The sequence below is a fragment of the Pan paniscus genome, chromosome 7 (assembly GCF_029289425.2).
Source record: "Pan paniscus chromosome 7, NHGRI_mPanPan1-v2.0_pri, whole genome shotgun sequence".
Classification (NCBI taxonomy): domain Eukaryota; kingdom Metazoa; phylum Chordata; class Mammalia; order Primates; family Hominidae; genus Pan; species Pan paniscus.
Window position 1 is genome coordinate 153,808,858 of NC_073256.2, and position 17,500 is coordinate 153,826,357.

The 17,500-nt window shown below is 36.9% G+C and overlaps 1 long non-coding RNA gene across 1 annotated transcript; it reads left to right on the top strand.

The window, feature by feature from the left end:
* Positions 1-219: 219 nt before the first annotated feature.
* Positions 220-15,409, top strand: LOC134730947 (uncharacterized). Its single transcript, XR_010112881.1, has 3 exons — positions 220-947; positions 13,568-13,631; positions 15,077-15,409. It is a non-coding gene; the product is annotated as an uncharacterized LOC134730947 (long non-coding RNA).
* Positions 15,410-17,500: the final 2,091 nt, after the last annotated feature.

The following is a 17,500-nucleotide window of genomic DNA, read 5'->3' on the forward strand; positions in this document are numbered from 1 at the left end:
GCAGCGAGATGCGCATTATCTACATGAGCTAAATATTTCTTAAGTTTCTCATCTGGGTCTAAAAGCAAACAACAGCTAAAAACAATGCAAATGGATATCAATTGTGACTTTCTGAGTTATTCTCAGACACAGACATGAATGTCCTCTACCTCTGGTTTCAGGCTGCTGGCTTTTTGAAACAATCCTAAGTAAGGAAAACAGTCTAAGTCAAGTGCAGGCTCTAGTTTAAGTCTAATGGTCTTAGTACTGGCATTCAGTTACCCAGCATGACTCTAGGCCATCTGTGTGTCCACTCACCGGGCCTGCTCCACTCCTGCAAAAGCTTCTACCTGTGTGTCTCGGTTGGCACTTGACAGTGGATACTTAACCACCTTTGAAAGAGGCAAAGCCTGGGGCAGAAAGTGAGGCTGCAAGAAAAGCACCTTGAGAGTTGAAAGAGTTTACGTTCAGGGCTCTGTTTGGAGGGGACAGGTGGAATTCAGGTATCAGCAGGAGAGACGTTCAAGGGAAGACTGTGGAAGGAAAGTGAAGTGAACCTCAGCCAGTAATGAGATAGAGAAATGTGTTCTTGGCTATTCTCTGAGCATGGTCTTCTGTCTGCAACTGTATTCTGAGTGAAGCCCCATCCACTACAGTTGTCAGGCAGCATATGCCATAGTATTCAGAAGAGTCTGGAGCTACATGGCCTGAGTTCAAGCCCTCCTTCATGGTCTGCAACTACTTGGTGTTTCCATTTGTCTAAACCTGGAGTTCAGTGGCAGGAAGTCCACCTTCCTGCATAAATAAGGGCATTTTTCATCATCAGATTTACTAGCAATAGAGGTATATTTGAGCCTTCACAATCTTACTTTTTTTTTTTTTTTTGATAACAGGGTCTCATTCTGTCATCAAGGCTGGAGTACAGTGGCACAATCATAGCTCAGCCTTCTGAGTATCTGGGACTACAGGTACATTCCATCATGCCCAGCTAACTTATTTATTTATTTTATACTATTTTTTGTAGAGATAGGGTCTCACTTAGTTGCCCAGGATAGTCTTGAACTCCTGACTTCAATAAATGCTCCCACCTTGGCCTCCCAAATTGCTGGGATTACAGGTGTGCCTTTTTTGATATAAGTCTATTGGCCAGTCTATTTTGATTTTATAAAACATAGAGAAGAGTTCTAGTTAGTAATACGCTTGTATCTTTCAAGAAAAAATTGCCTTCCTCATAGTGTTATTATAAATCTTAATTGTATATCCCTTTAATATATCCTGACACATAGAAACAATAAATAAATGGAAGCTGTTTCTCTTGATGTTTTACTCTCAGTTTTGATATTTTATCAAATTCTTTCTGTTATTCTCATCTCTATGGATACATCAGGGAAAACAGAAGCATGAGTCATTCCCATAAACTTAACTCCAGGTAGGCAAGGGTTCTACTCAGGAAAGTGTTTCTTGAATGTAAGACTTGTGAATTCTTAGAAAAGTATCATGAAAAAGACCAGCCTTTGGGGTTAGGAAGATTCATATTTGACGTCAGTTCTGACATTTTTCAGCTCTAAGAACTTTGCGAAACTATCCAGTAAGAATGGTAGCTGATACTTCCTAAGAAGCTATAATTGCCAAACACTGATCGAACTGGTTTACTTGTATAAGTAATTAACTTTCATAAGGCCCCTTTCAGATTAATGCTATTTTTGTTTCCATTTCTTAGACAATGAAAACAATCCAGAGAAAAATGATGCTAACTCACTGTGCTCTGAAGTAGCTCAGCTCCAAGGACTGTGACTTTAACTTCTAAGTAACACCCCCTCTCCACTTCAGTTTTCTTCCTGTGCAGTGGGAGTAATTCCCGCTATTCAAGCTTCATTTGTGAGGATTAAATGCACAAACTTTTGTAAAAGCCCTAGCACACTGATTGCCACACTCTAATTCCATTTAAATAATAACTTTTATCATTAGGTTTCTTGGTTGCAAGCAATACAAAGCAACTCTTGCTAACTAAAGTTAAAAAAAAGGAATTTACTAAAAGGATTTTTGGTAGCTGAAATAATTATAAGAAGGCTGAAAACCAGGCTACTCAAAAAAGCAAGACCTAGAAGAAATTTTTTGTTATACGTAACAGCCAGAGAATACATGCCCCCACACCTGTTTATTTAGGAAGCTCACGTACATACCATCATTACCTTTTCTCCGACATATAGCCACTGTTAGACAGTGTTTCTTCAAAGTGTAAGTAACAAGACTGAATCAGTAATAAGGTCTCCCAAAAAAGAGAAGCCTAGAACGGCATAACTTCACTACTGATTTCTACTCAAGTTTTAAATAAGAAATAATACCAATTCATTTCAAACCATACCAAAAAATTAACATGGAAGGAATACTTTCTAACTCATTTTACAAGGCCAACATAACCCTGATAATACCAAAACCAGGGAAGGAAAAAAGAGAAAAGGAAACTACAGGCCAATATCCTTGATGAAAATGGATGCAAAATTCCTCAATAAAATATTAGTGAACTGTCTAACAACACATCAAAAAATAAAGAACACCACCATGGTCAAGTGGAATTGATTCCAGGAACACAAGAATAGTTCAACATACACCAATAAACGTGATATATCACCTCAACAGAATAAAGGACAAAAATCATGTGACTATTTCAGTAGATACAGAAAAAGTGTTTGAGAAAATACTTTTAAAAACTCTCAATATCATGAAGGGATGTTGAATTTTGTCAAATGCTTTTCTGTATCTATGGAAATGATCATATGATTTTTGGAAAGTACCACAATATTTACAAGCTATATATAATTTTGGAAAGTACCACAATATTTGCAAACTATACATAATTTTGGAAAGTACAATATTTGCAAGCTATACATAATTTTGCAAGGAAAGTACCACGACACAATAAAGGCCATATATGACAAACCCAAAACTAAAATCATACTGCATGGGGAAAAACTGAAAGCTCTTTATCTAAAAACTGAAACAAAACAAATATGCTCACTTTCACTACTTCTGTTCAGCATAGCTCTGGAGGTTCTAGCCAGAGCAATTAGTCTAAATAAAGGAGATACAAATTGAATAGAAGGAAGTAAAATTGTACTTGTTTGAAAACAGTATGATCTTATATATGGAAAAACCTAAAGACTCTATCAAAAACCTCTTAGAACTGAAAAACTAATTCAGGAAAGTTGCAGGATACAAAATCAGCATACAGTATCTTATTATTTTTGTAGCTGTTAAAATTATTTTTATAATTTTGTTTCAGATAGTTCACCATTAACATGTAGAAACAATAATGCTTTCTGTATAATAATTTTTTGTACTGTAACTTTACTAAGTTAGTTTATTAGTTCTGAGAGATTTTGGTATTTAGGTTTTTCTAAATATAAGATCCTGTTGTCTGCAAACAGGGACAATTTTACTTCCTCCTTTCCAATTTGTATTCTCTTTATTTTTGTCTCTCTTGTCTAATTGATCTGGCTAGGACTTCCAGTACAATGTTGAGTAGAAATAGTGAAAGTGGACATCCTTGTCTTGTTATGGATCTAAGAGGAAAAGCTTTCAGCGTACCCTCATTCAGTGTATTAGCTGTGGGTTTGTCATATATGGACTTTATTGTTGAGGTACTTTTCTTTTACACCTAATTTGTTAAGAGGTTTTTTATGAAAGAATGTTTAATTTAATTTTGTCATATGCTTTTTATGCACTTACTGAAATGATCATTTAATATTTGCAATTTATTCAACTGAGGTGATGAATCACATTTATTGGTTTGCTTATGTTGAACCATCTTTGCATCCCTAAGATGAATCCCGCTTGATCACAATGAATAATTTTTTAAATGTGCTGCTGAATTTGGTTTCTTTGTATTTTGTTGAGAATTTTTGCATCTATACTCATCAAGTTTATTTGTCCTTTCTTTTTCTTTTTCTTTTTCTTTTTTGTTTGTTTTATCCTTGCCTGGTTTTTAGATAATGGTAATGGTGGCCTCAGAAAATGAATTTTGAACTATTGCCTTTTTAAAATTTTTCTGGTATAATTTGAGAAAAATTGGTATTAGTCCTTCCTTAAATATTTCATCAAATTCCTCAGTAAAGACATCAGGCACTGGACTTTTTTTTGATAGAAAACTTTATTATCAGTTCAATTTTCTCACTGTTAATGGTCTGCTCAAATTTTCTATTTCTTCATCATTTAATTTTGGAAGGTTGTATGTATTCAACAATGTAGACATTTCTTCTAGATTATAAAATTTGTTGATGTACAATTGTTCACAATTATCTCTTCTAAATCTGTGTATTTTTGTGGTATCAGCTGTAATGTCTCTTTTTTCACCTCTGATTTTATTTATTTGTGTCTTCCCTCTTTTTTTCTAAATAAATCTGGATATGATTTATCTTACCTTTTCAAAACAACAATTCTTCATTTTGTCGATGTTTTAAATTGATGTTCTAGTTTCTATATTATTTATTTCTGCTCTGAGCTTTAATATTTTCTTCATCGTACAAAGTTTGGGCTTTTTTTTTCTTATGTTTGTAGATTTTGTGTGGTGCATCATTAGGTTGTTTATTAGAAAATTTTCTTTTTTAAAATGTATTTGTTTCTCCAGCTCTTCTCCCTGCACACTCCTGTAATGTAAATACTTGTTTGTTTAATTAATAGTGTTCCATAAGTCCCATAGGCTTTTAAAATTCTTTTTAAATTTAATTTGGTTCTCTGACTAGATTATTTTTAAAGACCTGTCTTCAACTTCAGAATTTTTTTTCTTCTGCTTGATCTAGTCTGCTGCTAAAGTTCTCTGTTGTATTTTGTATTTTATTCATTGAACTCTTCATCTCGAAGGTTTGTTTGGTTCTTTTATATGACATCTATCTTTCTTGAATTTCTTATTCAGATTATGAATTGTTTTCCTGGTTTCATTAAATTGCCTGTGTTGTCTTATATCTCACTGAGGTTCCTTGAGATCACCATTTTTAATTCCTTTTCAGATGTTTTAGAAATTTCCTTTTACTTGGGGTCTGTTACTGGAGAATTATTATGTTTCTTTGAGAGTGTCATGATTCCTTGTTTTTTCATGTTTCTTGTGTCCCTACATTGACATCTGCACATATAGTGGAACAGCCACCTTTTTTTGATTTTATGAAGATATTTTTGATGTAGATGGGTCCTATGGTGTTGGACGGGTGTAGTGCATTGGTTTGATTCTGGCTAGACTCAGTGGTGTGGTCTCTGTGATGTTTCCTCAGCTATAATCCACATCAGTGACGTTTGTGATGGTGTCAGTGGCTTAGGTGACAGGAGTGAGAGCAGTAGTTAGTTTTTGCTGATGGAAGGGATGCCAGGCTGGCTGTCAGGCCAAAAATGTGCATGCTTCATGGAAGAGCTGGATATGCCATGGGCTGTCCAGGGGATGAGGTCACCTTTGCTCTGGCTGTTAAGCATGGTGAGCCGTGGACTGGCCTACTGTGTAGTTAATTCTCCAGGGACCTGAGCTACCACTGTACTGGTGGTCAGGCGAGAAAAATTGTACGTGGATGTACACAGGTTTGTATAGGCATGGTGAGCCAGCCAGCTGTGTGTCAGCTTTCTCACTCTACAGTGTCTCTTTTCCTTGGGGTTTGGGGTTCTATGTAGGTTCACATACTGGGGTCTAAGCCATGTCACTAAGCCTAGTTTTCATGCCACCATGGCTAGTTGCTGCAGTGTCCTGTCTGAGCATGGTAAAATGATGATGGAGACTCAGGGACACAGAGAAGCAGTGGCCATTGGCCCCAAGGGCAGGGACACACTCTAGCTGTGGGTTCAGTTTCAAGATGAGGCCTTGTTGGGTTGCAAGGGTGGGGTGTCCTCAACCTAAGCTCCTATTCTGGGGAAATGCAGTTGAATTACCTCCAGGTAACTCTCCAAACTGGATTTGGAGTCTGTGAGGACTGTGGGACTCTTCTGTAGCAAGGACTACAGGCAACTGCAGTTGCAATGGGGACTTCTGGAAGGCTCCAGCCTAACAACAATCCCAGCTTGGGAGATGCTATGTTACAGGTAGAGTGCTTCACTCACCGCTCTATGTTGCTATCCTAGGTGTGTGTCTTCTACAGGAATTTAGCCACTCCTCTGGTTCTCTCTAGCATATTTCCTTAACCATTCCAACAGAAATATAGTTGTTTGTTCATTGTCTTGGTTTATTTCTGTTGACTGACTAGCACCAGGAAACTTTAGTAGCACATCTTGCTAATGTCACTTATAACTCATAGTTTCTGCCATTGAACTGTAAAATTCCTTGGAAATAGAAATCACGTCTATTTTTTGTTCAGTTTGTAGTAAATACTCAGTGCCCTACATTCTATTTAGCATTGAATTTTTACAAAAATAGGATCATATTAAAAAGCTTGGGTGGCAGAGCAAGATGGCAGAATAGGAGCCTACACCATTTGTTCCTGGTTCCATAGGAACACCAAATTTTAACAACTATTTGCACACAGAAAAGAGAAAAGCACTATCGTAAGAACCAAAAATCAAGTAAACAATCACAGTACCTAGTTTTAACTTCACATCACTGAGAGAGGTATTTAAAAGAATAGGAGATACAGTCTTGACTAATCAATGCTACCCCTCCCCAATCCACTGGCAGTGACCGTTCAGCACAGAGAGTTTATGCACTTGGGGGAGTGAGGGTGAAGTGACTGCTGGACTTTACATTGAATTCAATGCTGCTGGGTCACAGAGAAGAGAAACGCCATGCTGGGCTCAGCCAACATCCACATAAGGAGGAGCATTTGGACTAGCCAGAAGGAATTGCCCATCTCAGCAGTCAGAACTTTGGTTTCTTGGAAAGCCTGGCCACCATGAGCCAAAGTGCTCTGGGGTCCTAGGTAAACTTGAAAGACAGTTTAGACCACAAGGACTGCAATTTCTAGGAAAGTGCTAGTGTTGGGCAGGGCTTAGAGCCGATGGACTAAGGAGGCACATGACCTAGGGAGACACAAGCCATGATAGCTAAAGAAGTACTTGTGTCACTCTTCCCCCAACCCTAGGCAGCACAGCTCACAGCCATGAAAGTGACTCCTTCCTTTTGCCTGAAGAGGGAACAAAGAGTAAAGAGGACTTTGTCTTGTCTCTCAGCCACAGTGATACAGAACACCAGGATGAGTCATGAGGCCCCTGTTTCAGATCCTAGTTCATGGATGGTATTTCTAAACACACCCAGGGCCAAAAGGGAACCTGCTGCCTTGAAGGGAAAAACTAAGTCCTGGTAGGATTAATTATCTGCTGACAAAAGAACCTTTGGGCCTTGAATAACCAGCACTGATACCTAGGTTGTATGCTGTGGGCTTGGGCTCTGAGACATGCTGGCTTCAGGTGTGACCCAACACATTCCCAGCTCTACTGGCTACAGTGGAAAGATTCCTCCTGTTTGGAAAAAAAAAAAACACAGGGAAAAGTTAAGGGGACTTGGTGTTGTACCATATATACCAGCTTAGCCACAGTAGGGTAGAGCAATAAAGAGGCTCTTGGGGTCCTCAAGTCCTAGCCTAGGCTCTAGGACATTATTTCTGGACCTGCCCTGGGGCAGAGGAGAACCCAATGAAGAGTAAGCCCGAGGCTTGGCAACATTCATCACAAGCTGATGAAAGAGCCCATGCACCTTAACAGAACATTGGCAGTGATCTAACAGAATACCCCATTGACTGGTGGTGGTGGTGACCACAAGGAGAGGCTCCTCTGTCTGTGAAAAGGGAAGGGAAGACTGAGAAAGACTTTGTCTGGTGATTTGAGTGCCACCTTAGCCACGGTAGAATAGAACATCAGGTAAATTTCTATGGTTTTTGATTCCAATCTTTTGCTCCAAGATAGCCTCTTTGGACAGTCTGGGGCCAGGGGGAGCTTGCTGCCCTGAAGGGAAGGCCATAAACTGAGCTGGCTTTGCTATCTGTTGATTATAGAGCCCTAGAGCCTTGCATAAACACAGGTGGTAGCCAGATAGTGGTTATAGTGGGTCTTGGGCAAGACCTAGTGCTTTGCTAGCTTCAGGTCTGACCCAGCACAGTCACAGTGATGGTGGACACAGGGGTGCTTGCATCATCAAACTCCCAGTTCCAGGTGGCTCAGCACATAGAGAGAAACTCCATTTGTTTGGGAGAAAGTAAAGGAAAAGAACAAAAGTCTGTGCCTGGTAATCCAGTGAATTCTTCTAGATCTAATTTAAGACCACAAAGGCAGTACTTGTATGAGTCTGAAAAAAAAATCACAGCATTATTAGGCTTAGGGCCCATGTCCTTTCAAATAGCTAGGAAGCTTTCCCAAGAAGGATGGGAACAAACAAGCCCAGACTATGAAGACAACAATAAATACCTAACTGTTCAATGCCCAGACACCAATGAACATCTACAAGCATTGAGACTATCCTGGAAAACATGACCTCACCAAACAAACTTAGTAAGGCACAATGGGACCAATCCTGGAGAAACAGAGATATGTAACCTTTCAGAAAAAAAATTCAAAATAGCTGTTTTTAGAAAACTCAGATAAATTCAAGATAACATAGAGAAGGAATTCAGCATTCTGCCACGTAAATTTAAAGACAGTTCTCAAGAGAAGATATACAAATGGCCCATGAACAAATGAAAAAAAAAATGCTCAACATCACTAATTATCAGGGAAATGAAAATTAAAATCAGAATGTGATACTACTTTACTCCTGAAAGAATGACTGTAATTTAAAAATGAAAAAATAATAGATGTTGGTTTGGATGTGGTGGAAAGGGAAAACTTTTACACTCCTGGTGGTAATGTAAACTAGCATAACCACTATGAAAACAGCATTAATATTCCTTAAAGAACTAAAAGTAGAACTACCATTTGATCCAGCAATCCCATGACTGGTTAACTACTGAGAAAAAAGAAGTCATTATATGAAAAAAGACACTTGTACGTGCATGTTTATAACAGCAGAATTTGTAATTGCAAAAGTATGGAACCAGCCAGATGCCCGATCAATAAGTGGATTAAAAAATGTCATATATATATCATGGAATACTACTCAGCCATAAAAAGGAATGAAATAATGGCATTAGCAGAAACCTGAATGCAGTTGCATATAATTATTCTAAGTGAAGTAACTCAAGAATGGAAAAGTAAATATTGTATGTTCTCACTTATAAGTGGGACCTTATAAGCTTTGAGGACACAAAGGCATAGGAATGGTATAATGGACTTCGGGGACTTGAGGGGAAGCAGGAAGGGGGTGAGAGAGTACACAATGGCTACAGTGCACACTGCTTTGGTGATGGGTGCACCAAAATTTCAGAAATTACTACTAAAGAATTTGTCCACTTAACAAAAAACCACCTGTTCCTCAAAACTATGAAATAATTTAAAAAGATATTGAAATAATTAAGAAGAATCAAGCAGAAATTCTAGATCTGAAGAATGCAATTGACATATTGAAGAATGTCTCAGAGTCTCTTAATAGAGACTTGATCAAGCAGAAGAAAGAATTACTGAGCTTGAAGACAAGCTATTTAAAAATACACAGTCAGAGGAGACAAAAGAAATAAAGAACAAAAAACAATGAAGCACATCTGCAAAATCTAGAAAATAGCCCCTAGAGGGCAAATCTAAGAGTTATTGGCCTTGAAGAGGAAGTAGATAAAGAGATAGGATTAGCAAGTTTATCCAAAGGGATAACATCAAAGAACTTCCCAAACCTAGAGACAGATATCAACATTCAAGTACAAGAAAGTTATAGAACATCAAGCAGATTTTAACCCAAAGAAGACAACCTCAAGACATTTAATAACCAAATTTCCAAAGGTCAAGGATAAAGAAAGGATCCAAAAAGAAACAAGATAACAGGAATGAATAACATATAATAGAGCTCAAATATATCTGGTAGTACACTTTTCAGTGGAAACCTCAGGCCAAGAGAGAGTGTGAAGACATATTTAACTGCTGAAGAAAAAAAGAAAAACAAAAACTCGTACCCTGGAGTAGAATATCCGGTGACAATATCCTTCCAGCATGAAGGAGAAATAAGAACCTTCCCAGGGAAGCAAAAGCTGAGGGATTTCATCAACACCAGACCTGTCCTACAAGAAAGGAAGTTCTTCAATCTGAAAAGAAAAGGGCATTAATGTGCAATTAGAAATCATCTGAAGGTACAAAACTCACTGGTTATAGCACAGAGAAAAAGCAGAATATTATAATACTGTAATTGTGGTGTATAAAGTACTCATATAAGTAGAAATACTAAATGAGAAACCAATAAAAAATAATAACTAGAACAACTTTTCAAGAAATAGTATAAAGGACATAAAGAGAAACAACAAAGAGTTAAAAAGTGTGTGTGGTAGGTGTGAAGTTAGTGTAGCCTTTATTAGTTTTTCTTTTGGTTTGTTTGTTAATTTATGCAATCAGTGTTAAGCTGTCATAAATTTAAAATAATAGGTTGTAACAGTATTTGCAAGCCTTATGGTAACCTCGAATCAAGAAACATACAACAGATAAACAAACAATAAGAAGCAGGAAATTAAATTATACCACTGAAGAAAAATCATCTTCACTAAAAAGATAACAGGAACAAAGGACAAAATGAAAAGAATACAATAGAACTACAGGAAAACAAATTTCAAAATGACAGGAGTAATTCCATACTTATTAATAATAACATTGAATGTAAATAGTCTTAACTCTCCAATCAAAGGACATAAAGTGGCTCAATGGGTGAAAATACAAGACCCTATGATTTGTTGCCTAGACTTGTTCAGAGTCACATAGACTGAAAATCAAGGGATGGAAAAAGATATTCCCTGCCAATGAAAATCAAAAAAAAAAAAAAAAGCAGGAGTAGCTATGCTTATATCAGACAAAATAGATTTATAGATTTCAAGACAAAAATTGTAAGAAGACATCAAAAGATCATCATATAATAATAAAGGAGTGATTCAGCAAGAGAGTATAGCAATTGTAAATATATATGCACCCAACACTGAAGCATCTAGATATAAAAAACAAATGTTATTAAGGCTAAAGAGAAAAATAAACCTCAATACAATGAGAGCTGGAGACTTCAACACTCCACTTTCAGCATGAGACAGATTTCCCAGACAGAAAATCAACAAAGAAACATAGAACAAATGGACCTCATAGATATTTACAGAATCTTTTATTGAACAGCTATAGAACATACATTCTTCTCCTCTGCACATGGATCATTCTCAAGGATAGACCATATGTTAGGTCACAAAGCAAGTCTTAAAATATCCAAAAAATTGAAATAGTATCGAGCATATTCTCTGACCACAATGGAATAAAATTTGAAATCAATAACAAGAGGAATTTGGAAAACTATACAAATACATGAAAATAAACAATATGTTCCTGAATAACCTGTGGGTGAATGAAGAAATTAAGAAAGTATTTGAAAAATTTATTGCAAAAATGATAATGGAAACAGAGTATACCAAATTCTATGGGATGTGCAAAAGCAGTACCAAGAGGGAAGTTTATAGCTATAAGTGCCTGCATCAAAAAAAGAAGAAAAACTTCAAACAAGTTACCTAACAATTCATCTTAAAGAATTAGCAAGGCAAGAGCAAACTAAACCCCAAATTAGTAATGAAAAAGAAATAATAAAGACTAGAGGAGAAATCATGAATTTGAAATAAATAAAACAATACAAAAAAATCAAAAAGAAAAGTTGGCTTTTTGAAAAGAAGAGATATTGACAAACCTTAGTCAGACTAAAGAATAACAAAAAAGGGAAAAGTCTCAAATAAATGAATCAGAGATGAAAAAGGAGACATTACAACTGATACAGCAGAAATTCAAAGGATCATTAGTGGTTACTAGAAGCAATTATATGGCAATAAATTAGAAAATCTAGAGAACATGGTTAAATTTCTAGACACATACAATCTACCAAGATTGAACTCTGAAGAAATGCAAAACCTGAGGAGACCAATAACAAGTAATGATATCAAAGCCATAATAAAAATTATCCCAGCAAAGAAAAGCCTGGCACCTGATGGCTTCACCCCAAATCCTATCAAACTTTTGAAAAAGAACTAATACCAATCATACTCAAACTATTCTGAGAAATAGAGGAAGAGGGAATACTTCCAAACTCATTCTGTAAAGTATTACCCTGATACTAAAATCAGGCAAGACATATCAAAAAAGGAAACTCAGGCCAGTGTCTCTGATAAATATTGATACAACAATCCACAAGAAAATACTAGCAAACTGGTATTCGGCAATACATTTAAAAAGATCAATCATCATGACCAAGTGGCATTTATCCCACGGATGCAAGGTGGTCCAATATATGCAAATCAATTACTGTAATACATCATATCAACAGAATAAAGGACAAAAATCATATGATCATTTTAATTGGTGCTGAAACAGCACTTGATAAAATTTAACATCCATTCATGATAAAAATCCTCAAGACAATGGCTACAGAAGGAATATAGCTCAACATAATAAAAGCCATAGATGATAGGACCACAGCTAATATACTGAGAAATGCAAATCAAAACTGCAATGAGATATCATCTCACCCCAGTTAAAATGGCTTATATCCCTAAGACAGGCATAAGACAAATGCTGGCGAGGATATGGAGAAAAGGGAACCCTTTTACAGTGTCGGTGGGAATGTAAATTAATACAAACACTATGGAGACGAGTTGAGAGGTTCCTCAAAAAACTAAAATAGAGCTACCACATGATCCAGCAATCCCACTCCTGGGTATATACCCAAAAGAAAGAAAATTAGTATATGGGACAGATGTCTACACTCCTATGTTTGTTTCAGTGCTGTTCACAATAGCCAAGATTTGGAAGCAACTTAAGTGTCTGTCAACAGATAAATGGATATAGAAAATGTGGGACATATACACAACGGCGTACTGTTCAGTCATAAAAAGAATGAGACTGGAGATCATTATGCTAAGTGAAATAAACCAGACAGAGAAAGACAAGCATCATCTTTTTTCACTCCTATTGGGATCTAAAAACCAAAATGATTGAACTCATGAACATAGAGAGTAGAAGGATGGTTACTAGAGGCTGGGAAGGGTATTTAGGTGGGGGGTGGGGGGGAATTTTGGGATGGTTAATGAATACAAAAAAATTGGCAGAAAAAATGAATAAGTCCTAGTGTTTGATAGCACAACAGGGTGACTATAGTCACTAATAATTTAATTGTACATTTTAAAATAGCTAAAAGAGTATAATGGGATTGTTTGAACACAAAGGGTAAATGCTTGAGGGGATGGATACTCCATTTTCTATGATGTGATTATTTCACATTGCATGCCTGTATCAAAATATTTCATGGACCTCATAAATATATACACCTACTATGTACCCATAAAAATTAAAAAATAAAAAAAGAAACTGTATGTAGGTGAGAGAAGGTCATTATTTTTTTCTGAGTTTTGACATAATTGTCAGACTCCACCTCAGAGATGGTAGTAAGTTAAGCCACACGATATTGCCAATATTTGCTTGTTTTAATCAAGGCAAAGAGCAATTTTATATGGTTAATCTATGTTTTTAATATTCACAGCATAGATCTCCCTGAGAATCTGTCCTTAAAGCTTTGTTGCAATCACAAGGATGCCTATAAAAAGGTAATTGTTTAGTTTGACTTATTGGATTGTGACAATGGAGTTCAGGTTAAGTCTATGGCTAGGTTTGCATAAATGGGCACACTGTTGTTTAACTGAGATGGAGATTTTCAATCTTACTGACTCTCTAAAAAATGTTCTGTTCAGTGTGTGGCCTGTGCAACGCTCTGATATTTTTGTTCTCTAATCACATAGAGTGAGATTATTAATATAATATCAGTAAAATTTAAAGAGGGGAGTGCAAATGGAGCATGGTGTAGGAAGCACATCCTTTGTGTCAGATGTTGTGATAGCTATGACATACATCAGTCCGTTTAATTCTTATTGCACTGCATAGGGAATGTCAGAGGATAAAAAATAGGATCAGAAAAGTGAAGAAAATTCACTCAACACCATAATGCTAATAAATGCCAGAGCAAGAGATGGGACTGTTCCATTAGAGTCTAGAGTCCAATGTTATACTAGGTGCTATGTGCTACTCCAGGTGGATAAGTCATGGCAGAAGCCACCAACACCTTCTTTAGCATGCACCTGCCATCTTTTGAAGGTTATGGTTCTTGTGTGCCAGAGACAAGGGACTCTTCTGAAAAAGTTTCCAAGTACCCAGAGACTTTGGAAATTGCACTGTGCCACCATCTGCATAATATATAAGTAGAAGGTCTGTTACCATCTTAGTTAAAGCAGCTGCAAAGTTTATAAAACAACAGGTAACCACCAGTCACAATATGCTTCCTCATTACATAAGATTTCCAGTGGCCCATTGATCTCTCTGCCTCAGGCTTGCCCCAGATTCCAACTCCTCTTTTACCTGGCTCATGGTAATAGCCTGATAAATATTCTCTAGCCACAAGATGCATTTTGTGGCAAGTATGACCTCAGAAAATACAAAAAGAGTCTAACCTGGAACCCCTACCCACCCCTCACACACATTCAAAATTAAAATTCCTAACCTGGAGTCCAAATATCTTTATGATCTGGCCTCTTTCTCTCTCCACGGGCTTCTCCATAACCACTCTATCTTCTTGCCTGCACAGCAATATTCTTCCAACCCTTCAGTTTCTGCAGGCCCCTTGTGGCACAGCACCACAAGTCAAGGCTCTCTAAATTGTGCAGGGAGCAAATAAGAAGGCTTTGATTTATATTGTAAATCTAAAATTAAGAAAAGAATATATTAAGAATTCTACAAGAATTGACAAGGAGCAATAAACCCTACTGAAAGAAGGATGGAAATTCCACAATCTTGTCTAACTACTGGGGGCCGCTCATGTATCCATTTTTGAGCTATTATGACATATAGTCATATAAGCGTCACAGTATGTCATTGATATGGTGACATTCATTAAACAAAGACAATAAACAGTAGACCCTTTATAGGACTTTTAATGAGATGGTAGGCAATGATGTCAAACTTTAAACTGTGTGACATTTGTTTGGTTATCTCATGACAGATTATTTGGAAGTCTTTGGAGTGTGCATGACCGCAAAGCTGAGGCCCAGGCTCAGAAGTAGCAGCTGTGCAAACTGTGATGTCTAGTACATACAAGAGGCAGCAGTGGGACCATCATCAGATGAACTCTGTGTTTACTGGACATCATTCACAGAAGCCGAGGTACAAACTCAAACCCTCCCCAAAATACTGCAATCTAGTCAAGGCTGCGTTGATAAATTATATGTATTTGACATACCAGAGCAGCTTTGATCACCAACTGGAAGCCCTGTCTCTATACAAATGTCCCACACTGGCTGGCATTTTCTGTGATGAGATGTAGTTATTACTAGTATGCTACTTAAGATTAGATTATCTGGCTGAGAGCGGTGGTTCACCCCTGTAATCCCAGCACCTTGGGAGGCTGAGGCAAGATCACCTGTGGTCAGGAGTTTGAGACCAGCCTGGCCAACATGGTGAAACCTTGTCTCTGCTAACAGTACAAAAATTATCTGGGCATGGTGGCGCATGCCTGTAATCCCAGCTACTTGAGAGGCTGAGGCAGGAGAATCGCTTGAACCCAGGAGGTGGAGGTTGCAGTAGCTGAGATTGCACCACTGCACACCAGCCTGGGCAGACGTCATCTCAAAAAAAAATCAGATTATCTATCTTTGTATCTCTGTATCCATCTATTTCTATACTGATATGAACAGATAGTTAGATAGATGTAGATAAGTATATCTTGATAGATAAAGTTATCTACGCATGCCCGCAGTCTATGTCTCTAAATACAGATAAAGATGGATAGATCTACGTATCCATCTCAGAGGTGTATAGAGAAATATAAATATATAGATATTTACATTACTCTAAAAATTGATATAAACAGGTAAATATTTGTCTATCTCTATCTCTGTCTTATATTTAGCAATGTATGTGAGATGGTCAAAGTTGTGTCATCTTGGTTAGGTTATGGTGCACAGTTTGATCAAACACAAGTCCAGATATTGCTGTAAAGGTATATTGTAGATGTGATTTACATTTATAATCAATTAGGTTTAAGTAAAGGAGATTGTTCTCCATCATACAGGTGGGTATCATCCGTTCATTTAGAGGTCTTCAGAGCAAAAAAGGTAGTTTTCCTGGAAAAGAAGGAATTCTGCTTCAAGATTTTAATTCTGCCTCAAGAAAAATTGTATGAATTTCTAATGTGCTGGCCCACTATGTAGATTTTGTACTTGCCAGTCTTAACAATTGCAATAATAAATTCCTTAAGAGAAATCTCATTCTTTTTCTATCTTTTTTTTCTGTTCTCTCTATATTTATGGAAAGCTTGACTGATACAGTATATACCTATATCTGTATAATGATAAATGTATATCCATTTTTTCTGTTTATATTTATCTGTCTTTACATACATATGTTTATATGAAGTTAAATATAAATAATTATTTTTTTACACATCTATCTAAATCTTTATGTTTTAATCTATATTAGATCCCATATCTATATACATGTGTCTGTCTGTATCTCTGTATCTCTATCTATCTCTGTATCCATAGCCACATCTTTAGGGAAAAGATGGCATTTTAGGGATGAATATCTCTTTTTTTATAAGAACTCATTAAATACATAGCATATTGCATAATCCTTTGAAATGTTTCCATCATGGTGTGATTTTGTTGCTGAAAATAATGAAAACTGCATAATCTCTAAAAAGTTTTGTATCTTCATATTGTAACTCTTTAAAATATACAGGCTATAAAATGAAATTCCATTTATTAGAAGTATCTGTGTCCTCAACTTCCCCTTTGGAGTTAGTCTGGTCTCCTTGGCCCCTTCATGCCCCGACACTCTCTCTAGAGCAGAGCAAGTTTGTTTCTGTGAGCATGTAAGTCCTCTACCTGTGGCCCCGACTCTTCCAGAATTTTCTCCTGCCCAATTACCAACCACTCCCCACCCCAAATGTATGCTGCTACTCCATGCAACTGTCTGTGACCTCCCACTTTGATCAACTATGTTATTGCATGCTCAAAATCATCCCTTTTTATTTGATTTGGTCTTAGATTCAACTTAGTGTTAAGCTAGTATCTTTTCTCCAGTGTAAAAAAAAGTTTTTGCTTTGCTTAGACAGACTAAAGGGCTCCTTCTCTGACCTCAGAGAGCACCATTTTTGTATTGCAAAGACCGTATTATATTGCAAATGTTTATGTTTCTCCCTATCCATTATTGTATTGAAATATTCTTAAAGATGGGGCCTTAGCATTTTTTGTATTTTGATCTGTACTCTATGAAAGAGCTTGATATAAAGTTGATGTAGGGCTTTGTAAAACTGATTGGAAAACATGTTTTCTGGTTTTGAACCTGTACCCGTTTTCCTCTCAAGCTATAGCGTCTTCACATAGTGTTTCTTCAGCAACCTCATTCTTAGCATTCCTTTTTGGTC